The following is a 25,153-nucleotide window of genomic DNA, read 5'->3' as shown; positions in this document are numbered from 1 at the left end:
ATGAGACAGAATAACAGGAGAAAAACAAAATTTAATTTCATACATACAGGAGCTCATAAAGATATGAGACTCTAAGAAGTGACAAAAGCATGCAGTTTTTATACCTTTTAGACAAAGAAACAATTATTTGTGAAGATTTGACAAAACAAGGGGTCTGGGGCTTGGGGTAGCAAATTAATAAAGAAGTAACAAAATTTGTTTAGTCACCCTTCTCTGCCTTGAATTTCCTATCTCTGGTGATAAGGATGCCTTCTACTCTCCTAGTATAAGGAGGATACTTTCACATGAGAGATTTATTTCCTGTTTTCAGGGGGACCAAGGAGGGTCAGTGTCCTTCTTGCACCAGCTGTTTCTTTCCTCTTTTTTAAAAAAATATTTATTTATTTATATATTTATTTGGCTGCGCTGGGTCTTAGTTGCGGCACGTTGGGATCTTTAGTTGCAGCATGCAGGATCTTTTACTTGCAGGCATGCAGGATCTTTTAGTTGCAGCATGCGGGATGTTTAGTTGTGGCATGTGGGATCTAGTTCCCTGACCAGGGATTGAAGCCGGGCCCCCTGCATTGGGAGCACTGAGTCTTAGCCACTGGACCACCAAGGAAGTCCCTGGCTGTTTATTACGTATCTTTAATTCAAAATAATCAACATGCCAAAGGGGCATATTTTATTCCACCTCACTCTCAAAAGGTCTGATGGCTATGATAAGAGATTATAGTTTAAGAGATAGATGGAAAATAAGCAGAATGAAGACTCTAAGAAAAAAATGATGGAAAGCCTATTTGGCTTTCCATGACTACAGATGATCAACATAAGGAAATTGTTAAAAAGTGAAAGAAAAAAGACTCTGTGCCACAGGTAAACAAATTAACATTAAACAAAAAGGTTTTAACAAACTAAATCATGAAGACATTGTGGGGTGGGGGTGGGGCATGAACAATACTGGATCAACAGTCTCCTTAGAAACACACAGTAAATTTACATAAGTGCAACAGTTGTTCTGTGGACTTGTTAGCTCTCTGGCTAAGTCAATACACCAGTCAGCTTCACTGCCTCAAGTATCAATTACTGAAGCTCTCTCCTGCTAAAGAATAATTAAATACACTGGGCCAACAAAGCAAAAGAATACTGTCATTAAGCAGCACAAATAAAGTGCTGCTTTATTTGGAAATTTATAAAATTTCCCATCAAATTTATTATCAAATTTGATGGGAAGTGGTTTTATTTAGCATTAAAGTGAGATTATTAATATAATAAAAGGCAATCCACACAACTGAGAAACAGCCAGTAAAATAACGCGTAAGGAAGATTCTGAAAATAAACCATTAACTCATGGTTAAACTTCAGACCATACCTAAAATGCACATGAAATTCAAGAATAAGACATCATTTGTTTTAGTCTATCAATACACTATGACCATAAAAAAGGAGCTATCAAAAAAAAACTTCACAATTTTCCAGATCTTTTTTTTTAATAAAAGAATCTTAAATACTGAAATTAATATTCAAGTCCTACCTTAAAGCTAAGGTAGCCCCCTCTGTAAAATTTCTAGCAAAAGGTCTAGTGACCCTTTGTAAACACTTCACAGAACAGAAAACTCATGTTGATGCTGCTCTGTTACTATGTTTTTCCATAAACAGAAAAATATATTATTATGTAGAGTCTCACCATACTATACACACTTGCTGATGACTCACCTTTATATCCCCCTCTACAGGACCTAATAATGAAATGGAATCTGTGTTCAAAACATTTTTGCTTAAAAAAGAGTAATAATTATAAAGACAAGGGAATAAACTGAATATTCAGTAAAGGTTTCAGAGTAATTGCGAGGCAGTACGTGATAACTCCAAGTTTTTTTTTAACATTTAGGTTTTTGTTAACATTCACCTATTCACAGCTCCTATTGCTCTAAACACACCCAAACCCCAAAGCCTCACATGTGACTTGGAGATCATATCCCCACAAACTCTGTGGCCCCATCAACACTCTCATCTACTAAATGAGTGTGATTATCTCTAAACATATTTCTTAAAGAACAGTTACCCTAAAAAAAGAATAGTTACCAAATTGTTTGTGACATTTTCCTTTCCAAAGCTGCCACTGTTGAGATTTTAGGACAATGAGAATAAACAAGGTGGTAAAGATGGGGTAAATTCTTCAAATATACAGCTGTGACAATGTTCACAATCCCACTTATGACAGTTTCAATAAAATGGTTTTTATTGTCTTCATTTTATATGGACATCTTAGCAATAAATAGTAACACTTTTTTTAATGAGTAGCAAAATTATTCCTCCAAAAGCCTTCTAATTCATGACGTCCAATCAAAATGCCATTCATTTGAATATTTATTTAGTTCCTACTATATAGGCATAGACCATACATATTGACTTCAATATGTAAAAGTGTTTTAGCAATAATATTCATTCACTCAACAGATCCAACAAATATTTACTGAGCACCAAACTATATGCCAGGGTCTTTAAGCACTGGGGAAAATCCCAGTGAACAGACAAAAATTCCTGCCCTTATCATGTGGAGTTTACAATCTTGCAGAAGGAAACACGTAACAATCAAATTAAGAAAATTGTGTAGTATGTTTTAAAGTCATAATGCTTTTTAAAAAGCAGGATAAGGAGCAACGAGGGGTAAAGAGGAGAACTGCGATTTTTAAATAGAGTGGTCAAGGAAAGATTTAAGAGCAAGTAACATTTATGTGTAGTCTTAAGGAGGTAAGGAGTAAGCTATATAGGTATCTGAGGGAAGAATGTTGTAGGTCGAGGAAACTGAGATAGAATGCCTTGCATGTTCTAGAAAACAGTGAGGAGGCCAACTGTGACTGAAAAAGTGTGAGCAAGGAGAGACGAAAACTAAAGAGACAAGGAGGGTATGTCATAGCATGTAGTGCCTTGAAAGCCATTCTAAAATATGTTACTGAGTGAAACGAGGGACAGAGTTGTGAACAGAGGAGTGACATGATCTGATTTACTTTTTTTTTTTTTTTTTTGCGGTACGCGGGCCTCTCACTGCTGTGGCCTCTCCCGTTGCAGAGCACAGGCTCCGGACACGCAGGCTCAGCGGCCGTGGCTCATGGGCCCAGCCGCTCCGCGGCATGTGGGATCTTCCCGGACCGGGGCACAAACCCGTGTCCCCTGCATCGGCAGGTGGACTCTCAACCACTGTGCCACCAGGGAAGTCCTGATTTACTTTTTTAAAATTTATTTTATTTATTTATTTTTGGCTGGGTTGGGTCTTCATTGCTGCACGCAGGCTTTCTCTAGTTGTGGAGAGCAGGGGCTACTCTTCATTGCAGTGCGCAGGCTTCTCATTGCTGTGGCTTCTCTTGTTGCAGAGCACAGGCCTTAGGCGCGCAGGCTTCAGTAGTTGCAGCACACAGGCTCAGTAGTTGTGGCTCAAGGGCTGTAGAGTACAGGCTCAGTAGTTGTGGCACACGGGCTTAGTTGCTCCACGGCATATGGGATCTTCCCGGACCAGGGCTTGAACCCGGGTCCCCTGCATTGGCAGGCAGATTCTTAACCACTGCGCCACCAGGGAAGCCCTGATTTACTTTTTTTTTTTTTTTCCTTGCGTTATGCGGGCCTCTCACTGCTGTGGCCTCTCCCGTTGCGGAGCACAGGCTCCGGACGCGCAGGCCCAGCGGCCATGGCTCACGGGCCCAGCCGCTCCGCGGCACGTGGGATCTTCCCGAAACGGGGCCCGAACCCGCGTCTCCTGCATCGGCAGGCGGACTCTCAAGCACTGCGCCACCAGGGAAGCCCTGATTTACTTTTTAAACAATCACTCTGGCCGCAGTGTTGAGAATAGTTTGTAATGAAGCAGAGGAAGATGCAGAGACTCCAGTAGGAAGCTATGGTGATAATCCAGATGAGGGGCAAAGGGAGTGTTACTGGGGAGAGTGGTTGAATTATGAACACACTTAGAAAGATTTGCTAATAATTTGACATGGAGTGAGAGAAAAAGAAGAAGTCAAAGACGTCCTGGATATCCCAAATAGGCCTAAATGTAAAATATTCTGTCCTATAGTCAGTGAACAGATATTTTAAAGATTTTACTATACGTATTCTCCAATTCTCACAACTCTGCAAAGTAGGTATTATTATCCCTCAAAGAATCAGAGGTTATATTATTCGACATAGGTCAGAGAGGGTAGGTGGTACAATTAAAATCTAGGCCTGGTTTATTTTTCACCTGACATACCTGTTGCTCTCCAGTCTAATAAACAAATTTCCTTTCAATATCTTATGCCAATCCTTTGATTCATTTATTCCACATCTAGACATTATTTTATGTTAGAACTGTATGTGAAGATATGTACATGTAATCATCCTTTACAAGAACAAAATAAACAAATACAAAGATAGCTAATACTGACTGCTTAATATTATGTGCCAGTACTGTTCTATGTGCTTTATCAAACATATTTCATGTAATCTAAGAAGGCTTCAAGTGTAAGACCCCATAATTTTATCTAATATCCAGAAAGAAAAAGTGCTGTCAACCAAATTGTAGTACATTATCAACACTAAGATGCACCCTGATGTCAGAAATGTTAATATGGGGGGAAAAAAGGGGGGGGCCTTAGAATCAATGAACTATCAAATCGTCATAAAATGCTAAGCATTAAGCAATATTATGGTGATCAGTGTTGGTTCAAAATATTACATCTCATACCTCATTCATTAAAAATACTAGTTCTATCCTTTTCCTTTCCACATTTTAAGTTCTAAACCTCTTTCAACTCTCTTTTTTCCCCTCAAGGTTGTAACTAACGGAATATTAGTGCTTAACTTTGAAACCACAGGCACTATTAAACTGCTTGTGAAAAAAATCTCTGTAAGGCAAGAATAAAACTTCCTCTTCCAATACAGCTGCAGAAAAAGACACAATTCTGGTCATAAAACTGCTTATAAATACATGTCATTTCTAACAAAGGTGTCCTGTGATCACCTGAATTCTGGAAAGTATAGCTATGTCCCATAAAAATTACAAGGTCTGGGTTTTGGTTAGTTGTCATAATAACTTACTGACCTAGAGTAATATTATATTGACACCTATTTTCTGAAATACATATAAACTTACAAATTTTTAAATTAAGCCTATCACTGAAACTTCCCTCTTCTCACACATTCATAAACAAATCCTAACAATTTTTTAGATTCTCATAACAAAGAGTTGGAAAGCCTATTAACATTTTGTGAATGAGAAAAATAAAGCATAAATGAGTTAAGTAGCTTATATAAACTACACTACAAATAAAGAGTTGGGGTCAGGATTCAAACCCAAGCAGGCCAATTTCAGAGTCTATGCTTTTAACTGCTATACTAAACTACTAAAATATTAAACCACCACTATGTTCATAAATAAGAGATTAGTTACATGAGTTACAACAGATCCATGCAATGAAATACTAGATGGTTACTAAAATGATAAAGGACCAGACTTATCAACCTGATATAAACTCACAAGATATTGTTCATTTTTTAAGCCATATAAATTAGTTATAACATGTATTATGTTTCCATTTTTGTAAAGCAAATTAATAATAAATATGCACATATACTGTGAACATATGAAAAGGTCTAAAAGCAAACTCACCTAAATTTTAAGCAGGAATTATTATTTCTAGCTTTTACCTTCTCCTTTACACTTGTCGTGTTTAAACATTACTTAATCAAAGGGAAATGGGCTATTTTCATTTTGAAATAAAAATGAACTTTAACAATTTTGCCAACATTTGTTTTAAGCTCCATACCTGGTTCTTTCAATCAAACATATTTCATGGGAATTTTTGGTCAATTCTACAGAACATATTTATCATTGCAAAAATGTTTAAAAATTTTTTAAATTTAAAATTCCTTCTTGCACCATTTAATGATCTGAAGGCACCTCTGAATTTTATAATAGCCACACTGTATGAACATAGGCTAGTTTTCATGTTACTTTAGTTGAGAAAGAGCAGAGTGAATGGCTATGAGTCTCAATGGATGAAATTCCAATGCATCACAAAAACTGGGTTGTGGGACTTCCCTGGTGGCGCAGTGGTTAAGAATCCACCTGCCAATGCAGGTGACCCGGGTTCGAGCCCTGGTCCGGGAAGATCCCACATGCCACGGAGCAACTAAGCCTGTGCGCCACAACTACTGAGCCTGAGCTCTAGAGTCCACAAGCCACACCTACCGAGCCTGCGTGCCACAGCTACTGAAGCCCTCACGCATAGAGCCTGTGCTCCGCAATGAGAAGCCACTGCAATGAGAAGCCCGTGCACTGCAATGAAGAGTAGTCCCCGCTCACCGCAACTAGAGAAAGCCCATGCGCAGCAACAAAGACCCAACCCAGCCTAAAATTAATTAATTAAAAAACAAAACAAAACAGGGTTGTACTCCAATCTTCCCTTCACCTTAGTGAAACTACAAGTATATTTCACTGCTTCAGCAGACTGTAAGCTATGCTTCCATCTCTAACACAATGGTATACTATTTTTATCCCAGAACAAACCAACGTCCAAAAATAATGGAGCTTATTAACCAAATACTATCTGGAATATTAGTTTTCCTAAAACCAATATAGACACAAAGGGGTAAAAAACAGAGCATGGGTTTTGGAAACAAACCTTTGTTTGAATCCAGCCCCTGTCACTAGGGTATTAAGTTTGACCTAGGGTATCATGTTACAGTAACACCACAGGTTTTTTTCTTCTGTAAAATTAGTCTAATATTATAATAGATATGCAAAGTTTCCTTTTAAAATGACTTCTTATATACTGTTACCCAGCAGGACAGGGATAAAATGCATCTTTTTAATCTGGGAGAGGGAGGCAAAAGCAGTACTGGTGAACAGAATGTTGATGTTCTGCCTACTTATCCTATCAATAATTAAGAGAGATCTTGAAATCTATGACTAGTTAACGGATGTGGCTATTTCTTCTTTCACCTAAAACTGCTATACAACTCCTCAGGACTCACAGGAGTCCTCTCTTGAATGAAGATTTCCTGTTTTGGAGAAAAAAAGTGCAGAACAGTGCACAGAAATATGCTGTCTTTTATATTAGAAGAGGAAGAAAAAATATGTACAGTTGCCTATATTTGCATTAAAAAGGTACTAGAAGGGTAAAGAAAAAACTAATAAAATTGTTATCTTTGGGGAAAAGACAAGAAGGGGGACAACAATGTGAATGAGAGATCTCCCTATACACACAGTTGAATTTAGTTTTTGGTGAATTACTTCTGTCCTTTTAACTTTTATTCATGAATTTAATTTTTACTTTTATCAAATATGTGTACTATAACAAATTTTACAAAACAGTCTATATGATAAAAGCAAATCTCTCCACCCAAACAGAATCTTTAAACAGTTCTTATTCTAATGGTTGCCACCACAACATTAGATAATATGCTTATAGTTATCAACTTTAAAAATAAACTGGCTGACCTCTAATACGAAAACTTAGCTTATCTCTTATAATTCCTTTCTCTGTTCTCTCAATGTTTGAAATATATGCTCTTCATTTTAATTCTTGTGTAAGTATCTTTGAACTTTAAATACTACACTTGTATCTTTACTGCTTGTTTTGTCAATTTGACATTACCTCTTGATTCTCCATCTTGAAAGAAAGCTTTTGGGGCTAGTAATCTGTTCCCTCCCTCCCTCCCGCCCTCTGCCAACTTCATTTTTCCTTTTATTGGTATGCTTGTTACATTCTGCCCTCCAACAACAGCATTCTGGGCTTTGTCCATTCCTGTCCTGTCCAAAGGTTGACTCAAAGTTGAAAATCAATATACAGCATTTACACTTTTATTACTATATAAATATTGTTCAAGGAAACATAATCCTGGAACACTTCACTTTTTACTCTATGCGTCTAATGACACAACCTTAGAACCGCTTGAAAAAGACTATTCCTAGAATCAAGATCAAATGGATTCTTTATTACACTCTACCAATTTCTTAACATTATGCTACATTCTAATTTGGTTCATAATTAGACATTTTTATTTATTCATTCATTCATTAATTTTTGCTTTCTGTGACATTTTAAAACTGTATTTTCCTCATGCTATTATCATATTTTCATATTTTCATTTTCATATCATCATATTTTCCCCAAACTCTTCATGGCACCGCTCATTCTATGTAGTCCTCATTTTTCTTCCTAAGATCTCCCTCCTAAAACCTCCTTTTCTCCTGCTTCAATCTAGAATGACTGCTTTCTAGGACTTCTGAACAGCTATTAACTAAAGTCTTCTTTTCACTTTTCATCTGGGTTGGCTCAACTTTTTCCTGAACTTCTGTCTTCCTTGTCCTTAGTTCACATTATTATTTTGCTGAAGTACAACCTTAACAACTACCTAAATGATGGTAAACACCAAGGTAAACTTTCTGGGTCCATGCATGTCTGAAAATTCTATTCTCATAACTAATCATTTGACAGCCAAGAATTCTGGGTTAAAAATTATTTTTTCCTAAGAAAATTAGGAGAAGATTCACCATTTTCATCTAGCATATAGTAGGGCTGGTAAGATGCCAGTCTGACATTCATTTCTTTGAAGTTGACTTGTTTTCTGCCCCCACCTCCCCGGAAGCTTTCTGAATCATCTCTTCATCGGTGGAACTCTAAAATTTCACAATAACATATCTAGGTGATAGTCCTTTGTACTCACTGTACTAGGTAATAAATAGGTGGGTCTGAAGCCTGAAACTAGAATGAGTTGGTCTGAAGCCTGAAGCTACCACTGTCCTTTGTACTTCGTACTAAGTAATAAATAGGTTGGTCTGAAGCCTGAAGCTAACATGAATTGTTAACTCCCATCTCCAAAATCAACCATGGAGAAGCTGTAGAAGCTGAAGGGCTATGTGGCTTTCAGGAACCAAAATAATGTGAGAAAAACCTTGATGAAATGTAAGGAAAAAAGATAGATCGACAGTTGAATTGGAATTTTAACACATTTCTCTTAGAAAGTAATAGACCAAACATAAAAAATATGACCAGAAAAAAAAATACAATCAATAACTTGAACTAATAGATACACTGAATGCAGAACCAGACATCCAGCTAAGAATAAACATTTATAAAAACAGACATTGTATCAGGTTGGCAAACTTTATATGTAAAGGGCCAAATAGTAAGGGATTTTAAACTTTGTGGGCCATACAGTCTCTGTCATAACTCACAAAAGCAGTCACAGACAATATGAAAGTGAATAAGCATGGCTGTGTTCCAATAAAACTTTAATTATAGACACTGAGATTTGAATCTCATCTATTTTTCACCTGTTATAAAGTATTAATCGTTGGATTTCTTTCAAGCATTTAGAAGTATAAAGACCATTTTAGATTGCAGGATGTATAAAAACAGATGGCAGTGAGCCCTATTTAGCCCTTGGGCCATAGTTTGCCAACTCCCATATTAGTTCATAAAATAAGTCTCAATATGTTCCAAAGGAATATACTGAACATACTATGTTCTCTGCAATAAAATTAGAAACAAAATTAAAAAGAGTGGCTAATGTTTGGGAACTAAACTTTTAAAGCCACTAAATAATCCTGGAGTTAAAAAGGAAACTTTTTCAAAAAGATACATGCACCCCAATGTTCCTAGCAGCACTATTTACAAGAGTCAAGACATGGAAGCAACCTAAATGTCCATCAACAGATAAATGGATAAAAAAGTTGTGATATATATACATAGGAATATTACTCAACCATAAAAAAGGATGAAATAATGCCATTTGCAGTAACATGGATGGACCTAGGGATTATCACACTAAAATGAAGTCAGAAAAAGACATATCATATGATTTCACTTATATGTGGAATCTAAAAAATGATATAAATGAACTTATTTAAGAAACAGAAACAGACTCACAGACATAGAAAACAAACTTATGGTTACCGAAGGGGAAAGAGGAGGGAGGGATAAATTAGGAGTTTGGGATTGGCAGATACAAATTACTATATATAAAACAGATAAACAAAAGGCCCTACCGTAGAGCACAGGGAACTATATTCAGTATCTGTAATAAACTATAATGGAAAAGAATGTGAAAAAGAGAATATACATATATATAAATAAACATATATATGTAACTGAATCACTTTGCTGTATACCAGAAACTAACACAACATTGTAACTCAACTATACTTCAAAAATAAATAAATAAATAAAGGAAATTTTTTAAGAATCATAAGTAAAATATAAAAATACTTAGATATAATAAAAATGAAAACACAAATCCAAAACTTGTGGGATCCAGCTTTAGTACTTGAAGATAAATTTATAGTTGTAAATACATTTATGAGAAAACAGAAGATTTTAAAATATTTGAGTTAATTATTAACTCAAAAAAAATTAACTCAAAAAAGAAAAAAAATAGAGCAAAAGAGCAAACTCAAATCCTAAAATTACTGTGAGAGGAATAAAAAACCTGAATTCACCATAAGAATTAAAGATAGTGAAGTAATAGACAAAGACATCCCTATCCCCCACTACCAACCCAGGTCCAGATGACTTTGCAGGTGAGATCAACTAAACTTTGAAGAAAAAAGTTGTTCCACAAAACAGCAAAAGAATGAAAGTTAATCAGTTAATTTTAAGCAGCTAGTGAATGAAATCTTGATTCCAAAAATAAAATTAGAAAATCAGCTCTTTGCAACTATCATTATAATAACGAATTAAGGTAAGAACCATCACATAGATGCTAAAACTAGTAGATTAAAATTTGAGAATTAAAATAATATTAGCATGGCCTTAAAGTACCACTCCACAAAATACTTACTAGTTGCAAAGAGAAAAACAGTAAATTTACAGCAGAAAACCTGGCAAATACAACTTTAACCAAGTGATCAAAGTTAACATTACAAGTTATAGGACAAATCAACATCCTCTGCCTTCTGACAAAATACACTGAGAATAGAGCATGACTTCTGTGGTATTCCTGCAAAAATACATAACCTAAATCTATAAGAAACAGATAAACGCAAAGTAAGGGATATCCTACACAATAACATGCCTATATTCTTTTAAAATGTCAATATCATGAATCAAAAAGACTGAGGAAACATTTTAGATTAACTTCCAGATTTTGATAATTATGCTACAGTAATGTAAAATGTCTTTATTTTTAGGCAATATACTCTAAAGTATTTAGGGGTGAAAGAATAAAGTAAAATAATATATCAATGAAGTTTCAAGGAATCTCCTTGACAAACTATTAATTACGAAGGGAAAATTAGTAACTTAATATAATGGAGAAGCTGGGCTGACAATCATGCTAACCAAATAAAGATTCAGAAAGTGAAAAAAAGAATATAGAGAGATATATGTATATCTACAGAAAGTAACATACACATATGTATAAAGAAAAAGAGAGAAACACTATAAATGAATAATAAAACAAATGCGGCAAATGTGAATTACCTGGGTAATGGTTATATAAGTTTTTATACTATTCTACAACCTTTCTGTAAGTTTGTATTAAAGTTTCAAAAAACTAAGATATCAATGAAATTCACCACATTAGTATACTATGAAAAAAGAAAACCTTTAAAAGGGAAAAATCAAAGTATGTATAAATTATGGTAAGCTATTAGAGAAAGAGAGAGAATGTGGTAATATAAAAAAGTCATATGCACAGTGATTTACAACCAAAAAAGTATTTGCACTTACATGATCTTACTTGGACATTAATAAGCTATTTTACTGTTCATTTTTCAGTATTTATTCACTACTTTGAGTTAGGTAGTTGTATTAGTTATGAATGGATGCATAACAAATTACCCCAACATCTAGCAACTTATAAAAACAAGAATTTTTAAACTCAATTTCTGAGAGTCAGGAACCTGGGCATGGCTTAGTTAGGTCCTCTGGCTCAGAGTCTCTCACAGGCTGCAATCATCTCAAGGCTCAATAGAGGAAATGGAGGTCCCACTTCCAAGCTCACTCAAGTGGTTGCTGGCAGGATTCATTCTGTAAATGGGCCTCTCCATAAGGTAGCTCACTTTTATCAGAGTAAACAAAGAGAAAGCAAGAGAAGCCAGTCCTTAGAAACCTAATCCTTCAAGTAGATTTAAGCCTACCATCTTGCTATTTGTTATCTCTTTGGCTCATCCATCCTTTAACCTATCTTAAACACAGACAGATTAAAAGAAAAGGAAAAGGAACAGGAAAAAGATATACCCCACAAATACTAATCATAAGAAAATTGGAATGACTAGAATGACTACATTACTATCACACGAAGTAGATTTCAGGACAGGAACTATTACTAGATAAAGATATATATTACAAATGATTTTTTTAAAGGTTAATTCATCAAGAAAATATAACATTCCTAAATGTGAATGCATCTAATAACTGAGCTTTAAAATATATAAAGCAAAAACTGACAGAACTACAAAAAGAAATAAAAGAACCACAACTACAGATGGAAATTCCAATAGTCTTCTCCCCTTTCAGTAATTAACAGAATAGAAAGAAAATCAGGAAAGTTAGAGAAGACTTGAAACTTCAACCAGTTTATTCTATTGGCATTTATAAGGCACTACACCCAACAAAAGTAAACTATACATTTTTTTTAAGTGTACATAGAACATTCATAAAGACAGACGATAGCTTGACATTAAAACAAATCTCAGAAAATGTAAAGGGGTGAAATGGTATACAGCATGTTCTCTAATCAAAGTAGCATTTAAAAAAATAGAAAGGGACTTCCCTGGTGGCACAGTGGTTAAGAATCTGCCTGCCAATGCAGGGAACATGGGTTTGAGCCCCGATCCGGGAAGATCCCACATGCTGCGGAGCAACGAAGCCTGTGTGCCACAACTACTGAGCCCGCGTGCCACAACTACTGAAGCCTGCACACCTACAGCCCGTGCTCCGCAACGAGAAGCCACTGCAATGAGAAGCCTGTGCACCAGGACGAAGAGTAGCCCCCACTAACCACAACTAGCATGGCAATGAAGACCCAACGCAGCCATTAATTAATTAATTAATTAATTAAATTTCAAAAAAATAAATAAAAATAATTAAAAATAGAAACCCCAAGATTTGGCTTTGAAAACCCCCAAATATTTAGAAATTAAATCACGCTTATAAATAATCATAGGTAGGGCTTCCCTGGTGGCGCAGCGGTTGAGAATCTGCCTGCCGATGGAGGGGACACGGGTTCGAGCCCTGGTCTGGGAAGATCCCACGTGCCATGGAGCAACCAGGCCCGTGAGCCACAACTACTGAGCCTGTACGTCTGGAGCCTGTGCTCTGCAACAAGAGAGGTCACGACAGTGAGAGGCCCGTGCACTGCGATGAAGAGTGGCCCCCGCTTGCCACAACTGGAGAAAGCCCTCGCACAGAAACGAAGACCCAACACAGCCAAAAATAAATAAATAAACAAACCAATGAACCAACAAAAAAAAATAATAAAATAAAATCGTAAAAAAAATAATCATAGGTAAAAAGAGAAATCACACTAAGAGTAGAAAATACTTTGAACTGAGTGAAAATTAAAACCCAGCACACCAAATTTTGTGTGATGCAATGAAAGAAAAAAATCTGAACAGCACAATATCTATTTTTTAAAACTGAATTCATAATTAAAAACCTTCCTGCAAAGAAAATGCACCCACAAATGGCTACACTGATGAATTCTATCAAACATTTAAGGAAAAAATACTACCAATCTTATATAAACTCTCGTCAACAGACTGGACATGGCTGAAGAAAGAATTATGAGCTTGAAGACATTCCAACAGGAACTTCCCAAACAGAAATGCAAAGAGAAAAAAGAATTGGACAAAAAAAAAGAAAGAAAAAGAGTGAAGCAGAAAAAAACATTTCAAAGTAATGAATGACCAAGAGCTTTCTATAATCAATGATAGAGACGAAACCACAAACTGAGGATCTCAGAGAACACCAAGTAGGATAATACCAAAAAATATACACTTCAGCAGATCATTCAAACTGCAGAAAACCAAAAACAAAGAGAAAATCTTGAGGAAAAAAAACCTCCTTACCTACAGAGGACTAAGGATAAGAATTACAGAGGTTTCTTTCTCATCAGAAACCATGGAAGCAGGAAGAAAGTCGAGTGGAATATCTAAAGAGTTAATGGAGAAAAAAAAAAAACCCACCAACCTAGAATTCTATATGAAAAGCATCCTTCAAAAGCAAAGGAGAGGGGCTTCCCTGGTGGCGCAGTGGTTGAGAATCCGCCTGCCGATGCAGGGGACACGGGTTCGTGCCCCTGGTCCAGGAAGATCCCACATGCCGCGGAGCGGCTCGGCCCGTGAGCCATGGCCACTGGGCCTGTTTGTCCGGAGCCTGTGCTCCGCAACGGGAGAGGCCACAGCAGTGAGAGGCCCGCGTACCGCCACAAAAAAAAAAAAAAAAAAAAACCAAACCCCCCCCCCCAAAAAAAAATAAAGGACAAATAAAGACTTCTTCAGACAAAAACCAAGGAAATGTATTATCAGTAGACCTGCCCTACGAAAAATGTTAAAAGAAGGTCTTTGGGGAGAAGAAAAATTATGTAGATCAGAACTCAGAGATCTACACACGGAAAGGAAGACTGTTGGAGAAGGAATAAATGAAGGTATTTTATATTTCTTATTCTTAATTGATCTAAAAAGCCTGTTTATTTAAAGTAATAATAGTAACAATGCATTGGGTGATTACTGCATATGGTTAAGTAAAATGAAGGATAACAGTGTCCTAGGGGACAGGAAGGAGAAATTGGAAATGCTGTTTAAGGTACCTGCAGTATACATGAAGCAGCATAGCATTATTTGAAGGTGGACTTAAAATGAGCTGTAAATGTATACTGCAACCATTAAAAAATTTTTTAAAGAGGTATAAGATGCTAACAGAGGAAATAAATGGAATCATATAAAATGTTCAATTAAAGGCAAAAAAAAACACACGAGAGGGAGAAAATAAAAACAAAGAACAAGCCAATGAATACAAAGTTATGAACAAGGTACTTATTAATTTAACTAAATTAATCATCCCTTGAAGCGTGAACAGTAATGGCCTACATATGCCAATTAAAAGACTGATTGCTGAGTGGATTTGAAAAAAAAACAACAAAAAACCTAACAATATGTTGTCTACAAGAAACCCACTTTAAAAGAATAGGCAAAAAAGTTAACATTCATAAAAGAAGGTAAGTGAATGGCTAATAAGCACATGAAATGGTACACACCACCACCAGTCATCAGGTCAATGGAAATTAAAACTATAATAAGATGCTACTAGGCATTCTAGTTATACTCACTAGAATCCCTAACAGTAAAGTGCTGGCAAGGATGTGGGGCAACCTGAACTCTAATACAAAGCGGTTCCAAGTGTAAAGTGGTACATTTAAAAAAATAACCAAGTTAAATATACGCATATCCAATTTTACTCCTAAGCACAGTGTACAATGAAACACACATTTACCCAGAGACATACACAAATGTTTACAGTCGCTTTATTCATAACAGCTCAAATCTGAAAAGAACCCAAATGCCCACCAACATGAGAATGGATTTTTAAATATTGTGATATATTCACACAATGGAATACTCTCGTTAATAAATAAGAAAGGGACTTCCCTGGTGGTGCAGTGGTTAAGAATCCTCCTGCCAATGCAGGGGACACGGGTTCGAGCCCTGGGCCGGGAAGATTCCCACATGCCGCGGAGCAACTAAACCCATGTGCCACAACTACTGAGCCTGTGTGCCTAGAGTTCACACTCTGCAACAAGAGAAGCCACCGCAATGGGAAGCCCGCACACCACAAGGAAGAGTAGCCCCCCTCACCACAACTAGAGAAAGCCCGCGTGCAACGAGGACCCAATGCAGCCAAAAATAAATAAATAAAATTTTTTAAAATAAATAAATAAATAAGAAAGAACTACTGATACATAGAACATCGACAAATCTAAAACTCCATTTTGCTGAGTAAAAGCCAGGCATTAAAGAGCTTGTGCTGTATATATGGAATATTAATATTTATTTCATTTATATGAAAATCAAACACACGCAAAATTAATCTGTGGCGACAGAAATCAAAAGAGTTGCCTAGACTGGGTCTAGAAAAGGGCAACAGGAAACAAGGGGACACATTTGTCAAAATTTATTGCACTGTACCCTTAAGACCTGTGCATTTCATTCTATGTAAGTTACTGCTCAGTTTAAAAAAAAAAAAAGATTTCTGGCAAAGGCCTTTTCTGTAGTTCAAACACAGCAAGCAGTAGGTGCATTTTTTCTGCAAAGGGTCAGAAAGTAAATATTTTAGAATTTGCGGTCATATAGTCCCTGTTATAACCCTTCTGTCATTGTATCGTTAAAGTATCCAGACAATATGGAAACAAATGAGCATGGCTGTGTTTCACTAAAACTATTTACAAAAACAGGTGGCAAGCTGGATTTGGTCCACAGGCTGTAGTCTGCTAACTCCTGGTGGAGCAATAGAAAATCAATCTTCAAAATTAATTTAAATACACTGTAGTGTTTTTTCCTATATAGTGACAGGCATGATAATTATTAGAAGCCAATTATACTCCTTCTTAAATTTTTAGGTTTTTCTATACTCATCTAATCATTTAAAATAGAAAGATAAACTAGAAAATCCCTAAAATATATTTAATATGGAAGATCATCATTTTAAAAAATCATTTAATGGCCACTATAGTATTCTGAAAAATTATCCAGGAATGTGAGAAATATTTGAGTTTAAGATACACTAGTTAGTAATAATTAAAGTATGAACTAGAAATTTAAAATACACTTAGTTACACACACAAAAAGCTATGTTACCCACAATGCTGATGCTTTGATTTATCTGGTATAATAAAGTTCTTGAAACATGCCCAGCAACAATCATCATCACCTGGTTCGTTCTTTATTTAAAAGAATTGAAAATTAAGAACAGCAATTACTTCTCGCTGTTTTTAAAAGCATTTCAGAATACAAAATAACATATGGAAATAAAATAAATATTTTATGAGAAGTACCAAAAGCTAATTTTTTGCCTAATTTAGGCAAGGCTCAAAAACCCTGCAAAGAACCTGCAGGTTCAAACCCTGCAAAGAACATCCAGGGTATACAACTAGGTATAAATAAATCTCAAATACAGCACAGCCCTAAGCTGCCTGAAAATGTTTATCCATCTTCAAGAAAATTCTAATCTATAAAAAGAATTTAATTATCTCTCACCATGGTATATACCTGTTAGAAGCAACACTAGCTAAATCAGAAGGCTTGGGCTCCAGTATAAGTTTGCCACCTAATTGACTGTGAGAATTTGGCATCCATTCATTAATCAAGCATTTCTGAGAGCTTACTATGTGCCAGACACTGGAAACACAGTAGTGAAGGAAATATCAAAAATTCCTGCCCTCATGACACATTCTAGTGAGTCACTTAATCTCTAAAAACAATTCAGTTTTCTTTCACTAAGGTAATGGACTTCATATTTAAGGGTATTTTCAATTCTCTAAAATAAAATCCATATTACTTTCTGCATCCGGGAAAGCAACTGATGGAGCATAACCTCAAATCCACTCTTTCACTGGCTAAAACTATTTCTTGTGTCATTATATTCAGACAGCAAATAAAAGAAAATAAGTGACATTCTTGAAGAACTTATTTAAATTCGCTAATTTTGGTTTATACAATCTAGAGAAAATATGAGCCTTATTGGCCTATTACTTGGTAACTAAACTTCCTCGGATGGGATCCAAGAAAGAAACAGAACAATCTTATGAGAATTTTCTTCATATAATGAATAATTTTACAGACATTTCCAGTATTGCCAAGTGAATCAACTAATCAGCTTATCCTTTCTTCAGAGTAGGATCTGATCTCTGTTTCCAAACTGCTTGCTGGAACACAGGTAGCCAGAGATCCTAACTGCGTATTCAAATCTAGTTCCTGAGGCTTACATTTAAATTTTTCTCTTATCTATCATCAAGATATATTTTTCCCCAAAATAAAACAGGCATGACAGTCCTTCAGGCATAACTCCTCAACTCCCAAATTTAAGTTTTTTAAATGTTTCATGTATTCATTTTTCCCAGATAAAGTGTAGAATCACAAATTACGTTTCTGGTAAGACCAAAACAACTCTCACTTTAAATATCCCTTCCCTCACAGGCCCCTATGGAGACACCAAAAGGGATCCAAGACATAAGCCTGCGATTTCTAATCTATGAGTATTATTCCCAAATGAGAAACTGACATAAGTATCTACCAAAAAAAAAAAAGTATATCCCACCAAGAGGTTTCTCCATTTATTTTCAACTCATAAAATATGTTCGAAGTTTGCCAAAGCAAGCTAACTCCATCCAACTTCAAAAGACAGTATAAGCAGTAGTAATTATGCTAATCTTGAACATCCTATTGTTAGTCTAAAACTCTGCTATCTTTACGCTTATATTTTAAGATGTTTTAGGAATATGAGTACCACCATCAGATCCAATAAAACCAAATGCAGAAGTGTTGAAATTGTTAGCTAGAGATGGACAGAAAGCAGCAGAACAACTTTACATAAAATACATATAATATACACATGAATTATTTCCATTTTCTACAGTAATATGAACTGTAAGTGGTCTCTAGAACTAGATTCTCAACTCAGCTGCATCAAATACCAAATTGCTAAAAGAAATCTTAAAACTTCCATTTATATTTTAAAAGCCTCATATTGATGAACTCGATTTGTATTTTAGAATCCAATAAATGAGAAGATTTTGATAAAACTGAAATGACTTAGAACTTAGAAGAATCATTACTGTAAAATAATCATCCAGCTCTCCCATTGTTCACCTTTTAGACAGTACCCTCATTGCTGGCAGCGAGGTACAATGAAAAAAAAGGTCAGGTTTGTAATCAGAAAGACATGGGTTTGAACTCTGGTGCACCACACCTTGAACACAAACTTTCTGAACCTATTTTTTCATCTCTAAAATGGGAATATTAACACCTACCTTGAAGAACTGTTTCAATTATTAGTGAAATATATGTAAAGCATCTTGTATATAATAGGAATTGAAGAAACTTTAGCTGCTATTATTATTTTATTACTCATAAATGCATCCAAGACAAGATAAAAGAAAGGACATGGCAGGAAAATAAACCAGAGCCTAGGTTACATGTAACTGCTAAAGCAACAAAAGCAAATAAATACCCTGATAGTTCAAGAGAAATTTTGGGCTAAACTTTTTGTTCACATTTTATATAAACAAGATAATATTGTAACCACTCTTTATAAACACATAAAATCCAAAATTAGCTACAGGTCTACTTATGTTGGAGCTAAATAAAACTGAAAGATTATCATCATACAATAAAACAGATAATTTTATGAACAGGTGAGATGATTTCACCATTGGAAAAAAATGCCAAAACTAAGATTTAAAAATGCTTATGAAAGGATATTAAAAGATTCCTACCTTTAAACCGACTGCTATAAGATCTGTAACAACACTGTATGGAAAAAGTAAAAAGAGAAAATGGAAAACAAAGTTAGAGAACAAGTTTTAAAAAGACAGAGATAATAAGATAAAGAAAAAAAGAATTATAATAACAAATAATAAAAATAAGAATGTGATGAGTTGTGAAATGTTAATACAAAGAAAAGTGATGGGACAGTCTAGCAACAGCAGAGTGTAAAAGCAAAGCTTTAATAGCAATGTAAGAAACACATAATAAATCAAATTCTCTTTTGGTATTTAGAAAAATGTAGTTGTGCTTCAGTAAAATGAGTACGTGTTTATCCATCTACCTCTATTTAACAAATCCAAACCAAAACTTTCAATCACGAAAGTTCACTCTTTTAAATCACTGGTATGAATTATCGTATTTAAAGTTTTAAATGAAACAAAACCAGTGAGTGGATTTTACAGAAATAGACAGTAACTTGCAAATTTGCATCTACCACCCAAAGGGCTCACCAAAATATAGCTAAGACAGTCTCTCAGAATTAAAAACACAAACATCAAACTTCAGACATCAAAGATTTGCTTTAAAAAAATTCTACCACATCAAAACTGTGTTTAAGTATCAGTAGGAAATGAACACACACACACACACACACACACACACACACACACACACAAGACAGTTGGGATTTGAGGTGGAACTAGAAAGATATGCTGACTGGTGGTTTGTTTTTTTAACTATCCAAAATAATGAAAAAGGACCCTTTTCAGGCTATGGAAGAATGTAGAAATTTAAGTAGACTCCTAAAAGCATAAACTGTGTTCAAAACCATATCCCGTAACACCAAGATGTAAAAAACCCACATACTTCTGCCAAGCAAAAATCCATCTCTTCCAACCCCCCAAAAAACTGTCTTCAATTAAGTTTGTCTCCATATTTCCTAAAAGAAAGCTATAATAAAATTCTATATATTGTTAATAACCTATGTCATCATTACTTAATAAAAGTAAACAAGTTTATGTTTGTTTAATGATGCAAACTTGTTTTAAACAATAACCATGTAGAGTTAAAATTTTTTCTTTTGAAACTTAAATTTTGTTTGAAATCTAAATGTGATAACTGACATTTGTGCATAAAAAATTAGATTGTCTAATATGTACTAGGTATTGGTCCCGACGCAAAGAGTAAATCATGCTGCTATTTGAACTCCCAAATACCTTCCAGTATGTCTTACTGCGCCACATATTTAAACCAATAAACTCATTCTTAGCTTTCAAACCACATTTAGGGTGAAGAGAAAGTTAACTTCTTAAACACTATCTGAAAGAGTAAGTCTGCACTTCACAGTTGCCCAAGAGTTTAACAGCCAAGATGCATAAGCCGAGTCCTCTTTCTTATCACTATAAATTTTCCAATACAAAAAGCTAGTCTGCTTCCGTATCTCAAGTCAAACCACTAGTCAAGACAATTCACTACACATAGTGAAATACTACTTCCACAGCCTTTCTCAACTGAATTATTGCCGTAATGATACAAACAATTAAGATAGCAAAATTCTGCACACATATAAAGTGTAATTGAAAAAGGTGGTGTGAAATGAGTTTTCAACAATGCTCTCAGAGAAGCTTCAATTAAACAATAAAAATAGATTCAATTAAATTTTAAAAATACTTTGGAGAACATCACCACCACAAATGAAATCTAAAATTGCACTTTGTCTAACGTCTGTAACTGTGCAATGTACATTCAAATGAGTTAAACCCATATATTATCATATAGACATTATAAAACTAGGATAAACGAAATCTAATGAAGGAAAAAATTGTTCGAAGATTCCATCGTCTTTACACAGTACAATTACAATCAACTATATGGCAACATGTACGCGGCTTTACTGTTCAAGCAAGTTCCGTATACTCCACAACCAAGAGGTCTACAGAAATCTTGTCATCAAAATCAAGTAAAAGGCCAAACAAAATCTCAAGTGCATAATGAAAATAAATAAGTGGATTTGCAGGCTCTAATAGAGGTTTTTTTTTTGGATCTTGATGCACATAGGCTACGACCTTCAACTAATTCACCAAGATCCTAATCTAGTTTTTTCTTAATCATTCAAATATCTGTCTGGTCCCACCCCATAATCCTGGGTCCCCAGAGAAATATTTATATCGGTGATCCTAAATCTTTACTTTGGCCACAGACCTCATTCACTTTTAAAGCGTTTCAAAGCTCCCCGAAAATCGCACTTATGCAATATTTTGCATACATCGCAGGGAATTCACAAGTTTCTTGGGGGGCGGGGGGTTGGTAGGGGCACGCGTCCCTGGTCACCGAGTCCAGACGCCCGGTGTACGGTAATCGTTAACAGAGCTCCCAGCACAAGCCCAGAGACCGCGTGGGACCCCGGCTCCGGGACCGGGTCGCCGTCCAGACGTGTACCTGCGCGTGCCCTAGAAGTCCGCCACTCCGCGGACACTCGCCTACCCGCCAGAGGAAGCTCCAGCGCCCGCCCCACCTCCCCGGTAAACAGCAACTCTCCGAGCGGGAGGACGCCCGCCCCGAGCGCCGCCTCCGCCTCCCCCAGCGCCGCGCACCATTTTCTGAGAGGAAGTGTCTGGAGGCCGGGCCGGGCTCGGCGGACCTCGGCACCCGCGGGCTGCACCGGGCTTTCCTCCGCTTCCTTAGGCGAGGGTGTGAAGAGGCGGACATTACGGGGGCGCTGCGAGGGGGAAGGAGAGGCTGCGGCGGACCGCCCCTCCGGGACTCGGGACTCCCTGAGGAGGCGCCCGGAAGCCCCGCCGTCTGGCTCGGCCCGGGCCGCTCCTTGGGCCGCCGGCGCCGCACCCGGCTCCCCCGCTCCGGCGCGTCCGGCCGAGAACCGAGAAGAAGCGGGCAAGCACAGCCCGGTGGCCGCCGAGCACTTACCCATCCATGGCCCACACGGAGGAGCGCACAGTGCGGAGACTGACGGGCCCACCGCGAACGGAGGGAGGAGGCAGCGGCAGCAGGGCGTCTCCGGGTACCGGCAAGCTGCGCTTCTCCCGAGCTCCGGCCGGTGGAAGGTGGAGAGTGGAAAGCAGGGGCGGAGACCAGGGACGCTCCCGCCACCGCCGTGCCCCCGCCTTCCCCACCCCCCCGAGCGCGTCCCCGCCTCGCCTCACCCCGCCCCTCAGCGTCGACGCCCTCCCTGGGCCCCGCCCACAGCCGCCCTCCGGCTCGGCTCCAGGGCGCCCTCTTCCTGCGGCTGCCCTGAGACTCCGCCTCCGGGTGCCCCGCCCCGGCGCGCGCGCCCCGCCCCCGCCTCTCTCTTGCGCTCACGGGAGCGCGCGCCTTGTGCTTCCCGCTTCGCCGTGCTTCCCGCTTCGACGCCCCACCCGCGCTCCTGCGGGCTCCGCCGGCCTTCCGGCTTCTGCGCCCGGGGCGGCCTAGCTTGGACACCTCCCTCTACCGGCGGGAAAAGCGTTGGGGACCCGACTCCGGAGAGTAGGTAGGAGTGTCCCGCGAGGGCCCCAGAACCGCCGCGGAATTGCCCCGGGTGGGCAAGGCTGTTGGTGGCTCGGCCCGGAGCAGGGAGGCCCGGCGCGGGCTGTGGTCTTCGGAGCCCCAGGCCTTGCAGTCCCAGGAAGCGCCAGTCACCCGCCTGGTGACCCTCACCGGCTCGATAGGTGTGGTTGGGATGAAGATGAAAGAGGGGAAAGAGACTGCCCTGAACTTGAGAATATTTGCGTTTTTATACAGTTTTAGTCTCTGAGTGCTTTTCGACCTGGACTGTGTGGGATCGAATTTATGGGAAACATTCATCGCACAATATGGAATGGCCACTGTATTGCTAGCATTTTATAAAAGTTTCCACATTCTCCCTGTAAAACAACAACAAAAACCTATGAGGGAGTGCTTATTCTCGTTTTTCAGATGAAAATTTAGACATGAATAGAATGATTTGCCTACAGTTTCACACCCGCTAAAGCCCTTTCCTCTTAGTCTGAGCAAAATTAGAAGCATATAACTAGTGGCAACTCGCTTTTTTTCCCTTTTATATTCTGTTTGGTTCCGAAATTGAATGATTTTTCAATTCGGAGATCGCCAAAACGTGAGCCACTAAACGCTGTCCTCCACCAAATTCTTAACCTCCTGAGTAGAAAGAGGGGGCCGCTCCCTCTCATCCTCATTTGAAAAGCCAGTAACAAGAAGCTCAATCATCTGTCCTTGCTACTATCCCGCTTTTTAAAAATGGGTGCTACCTAAAAGATTTAAACTGTCGATTCATCCATCATTCACTTAATATTTATTACTTACTCTGTGCCAAGCACTGCAGGGCTATCCAAGAAAATCAGATCCCAGCCTTTGCGGTTGCATGGATTCCTCCCTTAGTTTATTTATTATTTATTTATTGGCAAAACAGTTTTCAAACAGTTCAGGTATCTTATTCAGAGAGATCATTTTTAAAATACTGTATCTAACCTAAATCCCACTTTGCAAAAGGTCAAATATATTGTTTTGTATGTTATATCTAAATACTAATTGCAGTTGTAAACATTGCCAACTTACATTGCTAGATGGATATTAAAAATATCAGCAAGATAAATAGCTGATGCGGTCTTGCTATTGTTGTTTTGGGGATATATTCTGTTGATGAAATTTCCTTATTTATTTATTTTTTTTTTAGCTACACAAGTAATAATACGCATACATGCTCATTTGGAAAATTCAAACAATATTAAAAAGTTATAATTATTTTTCTTCACAAGTCACCCACTGCCCACGATAACCAGTGTAACAATTGTGTGTGCATCCTTCCAAGACCCTCACTGGTTTTTGCTTTTCTCACGTAAAAATCCTGGAGATTTTTTTTCATGTCAGTACTTTTCATTTACTTAATTCTTTTTAATACTGCATAGTTTTTCATAATTTAATGTGCCATAATTTTATTTAACCTTTTCCAAAATAGTGGAAATTTACAGTTTCTAATTAGTCAAAATAATTAACAGTATTGCAGAGAACATCATGTATGTCTGAACATCTTTGCACACATATAATTATATCTGAGGAATAGATTGCTAGAAGCAGAATTGCAGAACAAAGGGCATAAGCATTTTCAGATTTCATAAATATTATCAAAATGATTCCCAAAAAGCTGAACCAATTTACTCTTTATTTTTTAAAAAAAGTTCTATTTCTCTTAGCCAATGCCTTAAGATAACTAATAAATTTCAATATTAAAAAATAAACATGAAGTCTATCTCAAACTCACTGTCCATGTTACTAACAATAACTCTGAAAAGTCTCCAGTGTAAAGTATACCTGACTAAAATGAATAGAACTGTATGGCATTTCCTAAACGCTTAACATCCAGTTTTACAACAGAAGCCTAGATAATCAAAAAACTACTCAGGACAGAAAACAAGGTGAAACCTTGTCCTTTCCCCTGCCTCTTGGTCGTAGTTTAAAAGACTTCTCATCGATTCAGCTCCACAGGTTTGTGAGTTTCTCTGATTCAAAAACAGCAGATAGTATGGAATTTAGTTATGCTACAACACTTTTAGAACCCTAGCTATCCCCATAATCCATATGGCATTGGAAAACCGTGGCCTTCTATAATGTCAGCAGAAGTTTCTGAGTTTCTGGAATGGTCAGATATCACCCACATGACCTGGCTTTTCATGAGAGCTTTATGTTCTGTATACTGGCTTCTTGATGGTAAAGAGGATAACACATTCT

The 25,153-nt window shown here is 37.3% G+C and overlaps 1 protein-coding gene across 2 annotated transcripts in view; it reads right to left on the bottom strand.

Annotated features, from left to right (window-relative positions):
* Nucleotides 1-22,495, bottom strand: part of PTBP3 (polypyrimidine tract binding protein 3) — a 98,988-nt gene extending 76,493 nt beyond the window's left edge. Inside the window, exon 1 of one of the 2 annotated variants that reach the window (XM_007449768.1) lies at nucleotides 22,361-22,495. The gene's annotated coding sequence lies outside the window, so the exon portion shown is untranslated. The remainder of the gene's footprint in view (nucleotides 1-22,360) is intronic. The other variant, XM_007449767.1, reaches the window with a different exon arrangement.
* Between the last annotated feature and the right edge of the window lie 2,658 nt (nucleotides 22,496-25,153).

Source organism: Lipotes vexillifer, unplaced genomic scaffold, assembly GCF_000442215.2.
Source record: "Lipotes vexillifer unplaced genomic scaffold, Lipotes_vexillifer_v1.1 scaffold230, whole genome shotgun sequence".
NCBI lineage: Eukaryota > Metazoa > Chordata > Mammalia > Artiodactyla > Lipotidae > Lipotes > Lipotes vexillifer.
Note: the sequence above shows the minus strand (reverse complement) of the source record. Positions and strands in the feature narration are given on the sequence as shown.